The sequence below is a fragment of the Chiloscyllium plagiosum genome, unplaced genomic scaffold, assembly GCF_037043375.1.
Source record: "Chiloscyllium plagiosum isolate Xiang-an unplaced genomic scaffold, Cpla_swu_hap1 HiC_scaffold_35, whole genome shotgun sequence".
In the NCBI taxonomy this organism is placed as follows: domain Eukaryota; kingdom Metazoa; phylum Chordata; class Chondrichthyes; order Orectolobiformes; family Hemiscylliidae; genus Chiloscyllium; species Chiloscyllium plagiosum.
In genome coordinates, this window is record NW_028270173.1 from 10,690,259 (window position 1) to 10,700,341 (window position 10,083).

Genomic DNA, 10,083 nt, shown 5'->3' on the forward strand with positions numbered 1-10,083 from the left:
TCAGACTCTAAAAGAGCATTGTTAACCTAATGACACAGGAACTTCCTCCACTCTGAAGACCCTCTGAGCTCCCTGCAGTTCTCCAATTCCCCTTCCTATACACACTTGCCAAATCCCTTCTCAGGCACTATGCTTACCATTATTTGTAGCCATGATTTGCAGGTACCAATTTTGGACTGGAGTGTACAAAGACAATCACCCGATGAAGGAGCAGTGCTCCAAAAGCTAGTGCTTCAAAACAAACCTATTGGACTATAACCTGGTGTTGGGTATTTTTTACCATTATTGGTGCCTTTATTTTCAGCTGCCAAGGAGTCAAGCTTCGGAATTAATTCCCAAAATCTCTCCAACCTTCTTTAAGATGTGCAAGATAAAATATACCTCTTCAAGTCAATGTTTCAAGCATCTGCGAGGCACTTTGGGTGGATTAATATGTGAAAGTAAAACAAAGAACTGCAGATGTTGGTTATCTGGAACAAGACGAGATGCCGAATTTCTCCACGTTTTCTGTTTTTGCATATTCTGTTAAAGTTTGTATGTAAGTGCAAGATATTGCGTTATGCTGAGAGGAACAGATGTTCTGAATTTTCAGACCATGACGACCACAGAGATTTTCAGACTGGAAATTTAAAGCAGCCATTTAACTTTCAATCAGGATTAGATCCTTGTTCGATCCTAATCTCTGATTTGACAACTTCGTTGTTCTGGCTAACTCTAACTCCAGTTGCAAAGGAGTTTGTGTTCCAGGTCTGGGAGCTGTGAACCATGTAGGAGGCCGCCTGAGACATATTCCTTCCTCGCTCCTGGAGCGAAGGACCAGCTGGTGAACGTGGAAACACTGCGCATGCTCAAGATTATTTTGTCTCGAACCAGATCACCAGATCACCTCGGGCCAGGGGGTGATTGACGGCAGATCCGGACAATAGAAAGAGAGGTGGCGTTCGGAGTACCCAGAGGGAGCGGTTCTCCAACCAATCGGAGTGAACGAGAGGCGTGACTACAGGGCGAATCTTGATATTCCTCCCGCTGGAATTTGCGCGCAGACGCAGTGTTGCTGTGAGATGTGTTTGTAGCTGTGTTGAACGGGCGATTGGTGCAGAAGAAGTGGGAGGAACTTTAACAATAGATGCCATGACAGCTCAGATAGTACATTGAAGGTGTGAGGTTAAAGTCTGTCTGTCTGTGTCCCAGTGTTCAGACTGATTCTATTTCTAAAGAAGAGATTTACAGAATCTTACAGGGATTCATGCAGTTTTTGAGCAAACTAAAATGTAATTGTAAGAAAAGAAAATATCGACTGGGAGGTTCCGTAAACAACTTGTGTACAAGTGTGCTTCCAGATTTGAACTTCCTGCTCCCGCTTTTACAGCAAACGGAAAAAACCGGCCGCGGGCCTCAGGTGATGAGGTTACTGCCACCATCTTTATTGGGGGCAATGATCTGCGGGTCTGGAGGATAATATTCACTGTTCTCTCGGGGAAGGTATGGCAGGGTATATGCGTAGCCTGCCTTTGTCACTGCAAACTCAAACCAAAATAAATGTTTGTCTATTCTGTCAGTGGTGGACTTTCTCATTTTTTGAATGTTTCCCGTTTTCCAGCTGTCCCTTCACCTGCGAGTAACCTCTCCTAATCAGCTTTTGAAAGTTCTTTGAAAGCCTAATACCGTCAAAATTAACCTTATCCAATTTAGAAATGCATCTTTTAGATCAGGAATATCATCTTTCATCACTATTTTAAAACTAATAGACTTATGATCATTGACCCCAAAGTGCTCCCCACAGAGACCTCAGTCACTTGCCCTGCCTTATTTCCGATTAAAAGATCAAGTCTTGTTCCTTCTCGAGTCAGTACATCCACATGCTGAATAAGAACATTTTCTTGTATACACAAAACATTCCTCTCCATCCAAGCCCTTAACATAATGATAGTTCCAGTCTATGTTTGGAAAGTTAAAATCCTCTACCATTAACATCCTATTATTCTTATCGATATCTGAGATCTCCTTTCAAAATGACTTCTGAATTTCCTGCTGACTTTTGTGGGACCTGTAAGACAATCCCAATAAGGTGATCATACCCTTTGTTATTTCTCAATTCTACCTAAATAACTTCACTCAACATATTCCCAGGAATACTCTCACTATCTACAGTACATATTCTGTTATCAGTAACCAAACATGTCACTCTGCACACCTCCCCTCACACACCCACCCCTCTCCTTCCTTCACATGAGCATCTATATACCCTGGAACATGAAGCTGCCAGTCCTGCCATTCCTGGTATGGTATCTCAGTGCCATATTCACAACTATTTCTGGTATCATGCTGTTATTTTAAATGATTGATCCATTCGATTTTTTATTTAGAAAATGGCTGCCAGCATGGAGTCCTAATTAATCACCTGGAAGTTTCTCTGGAACATCTAGGAACTATCAGAGGAGCCAAGACCACTTTGCATGTCGAGTAGGAAGCAATTTCATGATTCTGCAAGGTCTGAGTGAGTGCCATTTGCCTTCTGTGCAAGAGTAGAAGCAGAAATCAGGGGGCTGGAAATTGAAGAAATCGTAAACCAGTCCAGTTTGCAGGATGGGCTGTGTCAGTCTTAACAATTGTGAAGCTCGAAAGATCAGATCAGTTTTGTGGGGATTTTAAGCAAATGATAAACTGCTTCTCACAGCTGGATAAATACCCAGTCTCTCACATAGAGAATTTATACACAAAGCTGGTGAGGATGGGGGTGGGCGCTGCTTCTGTCCTTCACAAAGCTGGACATGCTTACATTTATGGTAAGATGGGGATTCCCAGAAGTATGCTACAATTAATACCCATAAGGGTCTGTATTAATATGTGAGACTGCCATTTGGGGTGTCATAAGCCTGTGCCTTTTTTTTAGCAGACCCTAGAGTACATTTTACAAGGTCTATTCTAGGTTGCCATTTATCTGGATGAGATGCTAATAACAGGGAAGAACAATAAAAAAGACTTACATAACTTGGACGTAAACTGTAAACATTTCCCCAAGGCACGCATATGCCTTAGAAAAGAAAATTGTATGTTTCAGGCACCCCAACTACCTACTTGGGCTGCAAAGTTGACAAGACTGTGTTACAGCCATTGGAAGGAAAAGTGAGAGTAATCAAAGGTGCCTCAAATCACATCCCTGTACTGGAGTTTCAGTCTTACCTTGATTGATGAGTGATTACAGAAATTTCATATGTAATCTGGACTCCATTCTTCTCCTCTTACATCTGGCATTGAAAGAGGTCAGCCTTAGAAATGATCTCATAGTCAAGAGTATCCTTTAGGGAAGAGAATAAACAGCTATCATCAACTAAGGGGTGTTGGTAGCCTATGATCCCAAACAAGATCTGGTGTGATGCTACCTCTTCCACCAGATCTTGAATTTGACACTATTGGGGTAGTGTGGCTCACAGATTGGTTCAATGGATAGGAACAGCCAATAGCCCATGCTTCCTGGACGTTAGCTGATAAGAGTGCAAATAGACCCAGATAGAGAACAAAGGTTTGGCAGTCTTCTTTGGTGTGAGAAAGTTCCACCGATACCTTTAAGGAAGTAAATTTGTGACAGTAATGAACCACAACTCCTTGCTTGGGCTATTCAAAGAGGAAAAGACCATATTGGCCTTTGCTTCAGGTCAAATTCAGCAGTGGGCTGTCATTCTAAATGCATATAATTACAGTTGGAACACCATTCAGGAAGCCAAGTAGCAAAAGCAAATGCATTGAGCTGTCTCCCACTGTCAGATATACCAGCAATGGTGCCACCACTGGAAGAGTCTGTTCTGGTTTTAAGCTTTCTGGACACCCTTCCAGTCACCACTGACAATACCTGACTGTGCACGCAAAAAGATCTGGTGCTGTTAAAATTAGAACAGCTGGTATTGATGGAGGCAACAAAAGTGCCACAACAACCTGAATTGAAACCTTTCTAGACCCAGTGAGACCAGATCACCTGAGTGGATGGCATTTTATTATGGGGAGCAAGGGTGATTGTCCCAAGCAAAGGCTGAACTCCATCAGGGTCACCTAGGGGTGTCCAAAATGAAGATGTTGGTGAGAAGTGATGTCTGGTGGTCAGGATTAAATGCAGAGAAAGCCACATTAGTGGGCAGTTCCCAGAATGCCAACAAGGACAAAAAGTACCACCAGCAGCTCCATCATATTTGTGGGAATGGCTTAGACTCAGTTACACATTGAGTACACAAGTCCTTTCATGGGCTTAATGTTCTTAGTCATTGTGGATGTCCATTTGAAATATTTGGATGTGCATAGAGTTTAACTGTCGATGATGGGAACAATGTTAGAAAAGCTGTGAGAACTTTTAGCAGTACATGGGCTCCTGGAAGTGCTGGTCACAGACATCGGGCCATCATTTATCAATTGGGAATTTGAGTATTTCCTAAAGTTTACTTAGATTTAGATTAGATCCCTGATTGGACCAGGTTAACAGTAAGGTGGATTTGCCATGCTAAATTGCCCATAGCATGGGAAAAGCAGGATTACAGAGATAGGGTATGGGCTTGGGTCTAGGTGGAATGCCCTTTGGAGGGTTGGTGTGGACTTGTTGGGCCGAATGGCCTGTTTCCATGCTATAGGAATTCAATGATTCTTCAGGTGGTAAAGATATCAGTGGTGGTAACAGGCCCTTCAGCCCAAAAGGTCCACACCAACCCACCACTACAGGAAATTTAGCATGTCAAATTCAAACTGCACATTTTTGGAGGAAACCAGAACACCCGGAGGAATGTGCAAACTCCACACAGAGAGTCACCTGAGGCAGGAATTGAACCCAGGTCTCTGGCACTGTGAAGCAGCAGTGCTAACCACTGTGCCACCCATAAGTTGAATGGCTTTTGATATGTAAAGTCAGCTCCATACTATCCATTGTTCAGTGGTCTGGCAGAAAGAGCAGTCCAAACATTGAAAGCAGACTTGAAGAAACAACATATAGTTTCACTAGATACCAAACTGTCCCGATTCCTGTTATAGGACCAACCCTCATACAACTACAGGGATAGCTCCAGCAGAGTTGTTAATGGGAAAAAGACTCTCCAGCAGGTTAAATCTGAGTTGAAGGGTGAAATGGCATCGGGAACACAAATGCCAGTCACAAGACTCCTCTAAATAAGAGAGGCAGTTTACTTCAGGGGATGAAATTTGGTGCTGAAACCACTGAAATGGCCCTGTGTGGGTAAGAGTTAATGCAAGGTCAGGTTCCATGTTGTACAAAGTTTGGGTAGATTAGGAAGTTCTGAACAAGCACCTGGACCACATGAAAGCTGCAAACTTACACGACAGATCCAACAAGGCTATCCCTCCATCTAATTCCAAAGAAGTCTTGGCATTTGAGATGGCCATGGTGGATATTGCAACCTTGATGTCTTTACCACCTGAAGAATCATAGAATTCCTATAGCATGGAAATAGGCCATTCGGCCCAACAAGTCCACAGCAACCCTCCAAAGGGCATTCCACCTAGACCCATCCCTATACCCTATCTCTGTAATCCTGCTTTTCCCATGCTATGGGCAATTTAGCATGGCAAATCCACCTTACTGTTAACCTGGTCCAATCAGGGATCCCTAGATGATAGATATAATTCGAAGTTCTTCTGATCCTGGGCCTGACCAAACTGGCCAGAAACAGGTCCAGGCAACGGGCCGTGGAGGGGGTCGTTAGGGCCGACTGCCTGCCCCTCTTCTGCGGTTACATTAGAGCCCGGGTGTCCTTGGAGAAGGAGCACGTGGGGTCCACCAACACCCTGGAGTTGTTCAGGGAGAGGTGGGCACCGGAAGGGAGTGGAGTGCATTATTTCCTCCTCCAACTCTATTTTGATTTAATCCCTGCCCTCCCTTTCACTGTTTGATCACACAGCATTGCCCTTTGATGTGAAGGGCACTGCTTGTCACTGGCCACTCCGGTGTTTTCCTATCTTCCTGGTGGTGGGGATTGAATAAAGATTCGTGCATCTTGTGTCTTTCACTGTGTCTCACACCTGCACACACACAACATGGGTGCTTGGGAAAAAATAAGCAATACCGCAGTTAGGCAGTATGTGGGGGTTTAAAAAAAACAGGAGTGTCAGACATCCTGTTCACTCAGAAAAAAAATAAATAAACAGAAGTTCTTCTGATCCTGGGCCTGACCAAACTGGCCAGAAATAGGTCCAGGCAGCGGGCCGTGAAGGGGGTCGTTAGGGCCAACTGCCTGCTCCTCTTCTGCGACTACGTTAGAGCTTGGGTGTCTCTGGAGAAGGATGATGCGGTGTCCACCAACACCCTTGCACTGTTCAGGGAGAGGCGGTTGCCGCAGGGAGTGGAGTGTATTATTTCCCCGTCCAATTCTATTTTGATTTAATCCCTGCCCTCCCCTTCACTGTTTGATCACACTGCATTGCCCTTTGATGTGAAGGGCACTGCTTGTCACAGGCCACTTGGGTGTTTCCATTCTTCCTAGTGGTGGAAATTTGAATAAAGGTTCGTACACCTTGTGTCTTTCACTGTATCTCACATCTGCATACACACAACATGGGTTCTGGGGAAAATATAAGCACTACCACAGAAAGAAAGGAAAAAAAGAGAACAAAAAACAGAAGTGTCAGGGGTGTGCTCACTCTAAGAGCTGCCTAAAAAAAACTAAAAAAAACATGAGTGTCAGGCATCCTGCTCACTCTGACAGCTGGCTCTGAGGTAGTTGGAGCTGTATCAAGATAAAAGAAAAACAAGGAGTGTCAGAGATTCTGGCGCTCTGACAGCTGGCTCTGAAGAGGCAGCGCTAAAGTCAAGGACTGTTCATGTGTAAAGAAGGCGTGACTTGGTGATGGGATACAAGTCTCTTGTAGAGTTATTTCAAATGTCAAGATTTCAGCAGATGACAGCTGAGAACCAAGCTGTTAAAAAAAAATAAACAGAGGTTCTTCTGCTCCTGGGCCTGGCCAAACTGGTCATAAACAAGTCCAGGCAGTGGGCTGTGATGGGGTCATTGAGGTCAATTGTCTGGCCCTCTTCCGTGGTTATATCTGAGCCCAGGTGTCCCTGGAGAAGGAGCACGTGGTGTCCACCATCAGCCTAGAAATTTTCAGGGAGAGATAGGCACCACAGTGTGTGGAGTGTTTTATTTCCCCCTCCAACTCTATGTTGATTTAATCCCTGCCGTCCCCTTCACTGTTTGATCACACAGTATTGCCCTTTGATGAGAAGGGTACTGCTTGTTACTGGCCACTCTGGTGTTTCCTTTCTTCCTGGTGATGGAATATAAAGAATGATTTCCACACTTGTTGTTTTTTACTGTGTCCGACACTAACAGCCACATGACATGGGTGCTGGGGGAAAATCAGCACTCTCGCTGTCAGGCAGTAACGTGGGAATAATAAGAGATAAAAAAAGAACAGGAATGCCATTCAGTTCAAACTGACAGCTGGCACTGAGCTAGGTGGATCAGTGTCAAGGACTCTCCTCATGGAAATAAAAAGTGACTTGATGCTGGATATCAGCCTCAGTTGAGGTATTTCATTGGGAAACTGAGATCCACCATGAAAGGTGAGATGAAATCAAACTGGAGTTGGAGGGAGACATAATGCACTTGATGCTGCTGCAGTGAAAAAATTTCAAGAAAGAAAAAAGGAAAAAAAAACAGAAGTTCTTCTGCTCCTGGGCCCGGCCAAACCAGCAATAAACAGATCCGGGCAGCATACTGTGGAGCTGGTTGTTAGGACCGATTGCCTGCCCCTCTTCCATGGTTATATCTGAGCCCAGGTGTCCCTGGGGAAGAAGCACGCGGTGTTCACCAATACCCTCGAGATTTTCAGGGAGAGATGGGCACCATAAGGAGTGGAGTGTTTATTTCCCTCTCCAACACTATTTTGATTTAATCCTTTCGCTGTTTGATCACGCAGCATTGCCCTTTGTCGAGAAGGGCAAACTTTCCTAGATTTTAAGAGGATTTGGGACTCACCTCTTACTTTCACATCAACTGATATCAGACTTTCCATTTTTTTTCCAACAGATGATACAAGCAGCTTAATAGAGGATGCTATGTAAATGCAGCTTTGTCACACTTCGGTGTTTGGACTTGCCCCTTAGGATTTCATGGTCTGGGTGTAGCATGTGAGATGGATACACAGAGAAATCCCAGCTCCAGGCTGGGAAACAGGCGAGGAGGTGGAATTAAGGGGTTTGACTGAAGCAGTGAATAAGTGAAAGAAAGAGAGGCACAGGAGATTTAATTTACTTTTTATTTTAATACTGTGACACATGCATTTTCATTAAATTTATTTACAGCTTGATTAGGATTTTATAAAATATAACTGGAAATTCAATGATACATTGAGTGACAACCTTTCGTTAGTGCTGTTTTCTGACCCCCAAACCCTGACTTCTGACCCTGAACCTAATACTTTAATAACACCCTGACATGGGGAAATGATGACTCTTGATTTCATCACTAGACTATTAATCCGAAGTTCAGGTAATGTTCTGGGGATCAGATTCAAATCCACCAGATGGTAGAATTTGAATTCAATTAAAAAGAAAACTGGTGTCAAAAAGTTATTGATAACCATGAAACAATTTGCATCTGGCTCACTAATGTCCTTCAGGGAAGGAAGTCTGCCATCCTCACCTGGTCTCCAGATCCATAACAATGTGGTTGAATCACAACTGCCCTTTGAAATAGCCTAGCAAGCCATTTAATTCAATAGCAGTTATGGACAAGCATAAATGCTGGTCAGCCAGAGATGCCCATGATTCAAGAATGCACTGACATCAGGTCACTATGAGGTCAGGAATGTTGTGACCTCAAGTTCCTGCTCCTTTCTCAGATCCAGATTCAAACTGGATCAGATTCTCAGAAACTGGTTTAAGTAAGATGTTTCAAAGAAAGGATAAAGTTTCTCAGTGAATTTATTTCCAGTGAAAGTATGGAGATGGGACTTGGTGTCTACATTGTAAAATGAAACTGTCCCAGATTCATAACTGAGATAAACTCCCACATTCCTGGGGATCAGGGAAAGGGAATGGAGGGTGGAAGTTTATATTAAACTGACCCTCAATCTGCCCAATGGTCCAGAATCAATTCTCTGGGCTCAGACTGACCCATTTCTTCCTCTCCACAGATTCCGAGGCTACTCACAGACTCCAGTACCGATTCCTCTCCACCTCCACGACCCAGTAGTGTTTCCCTAATGTGAATCCCTCTGACCCCAGGGCACAGGGACAGTTTGTAAACCTGTTCTCAGTGACAGGGAGACTCCTCTGGGTCCCAGTCCACCTCAAACTCTTCAGATCCTCAGACACCTCAAGCCGTGGATTCACAGTTTCCACATCCAGGGTCACTGAGACTAAGAACAAAATACCCCAGAAAATTAGAGGCTGTCTCTTGGCTTGTGAGGGAGGTTGTGTGTGATAGTGTATGCATATGGGGGAGGAGGGGCGGTGTCATTTGACAGTGTGATGGAAGGGGTGTGTGTGTGTACGCGCGTGTGCGCATATGTTGTGGGCCGTGTGGTTGTGGGGAGGTGCAATCAATTTTGTTCAGCATGAGTTCCCTCTGAGAAAGCCAAACTGACCCACACAGTCACACCTTTCCTCTCTAGGTTGAGATTAATTCTCTCCTTCAGAGTTTATCCAATAGTTTCCCCACACTGATCTGAGACTCACTGGTCTGTAATTCCCTGATTTACCACTACTATCCTTCCTGAAACGTGTAACCCGCATTAGCTTGTCTCCAGTTCTTTAGCACTTCCAATGTGGTCAGAAAGGAATTTTAAATTTGAGTCAGAGTCCTTGTAATTTCCTTCCTCACCTCCTACCGAAACCTGGGATACAACCCATCTGAACCTGGTGATTTGTTCATTATCAAAACCTCCAATATCTCCTTGCCTCCGAAGTTAGTCTCCTCAAGAACCCCACAGTCCCTGCTCCTCCAACATCCTCCTCCTCCTCCTGAGTGAAGGCAGAGTGAAGTTTTTGTTCTGTCACCATAGGCTTAGCGGACCATAGGGCCTGCTCTCTTATTAGAGAAAAGTGACTGGTGGTGATCTAACCTGAGGGCCATCAGACATCAG

General features: G+C 44.3%; 1 pseudogene; it reads right to left on the minus strand.

Moving 5' to 3' along the window:
- Nucleotides 1–8,039: 8,039 nt before the first annotated feature.
- Nucleotides 8,040–9,454, minus strand: LOC148140048 (E3 ubiquitin-protein ligase TRIM39-like; annotated as a pseudogene).
- Between the last annotated feature and the right edge of the window lie 629 nt (nucleotides 9,455–10,083).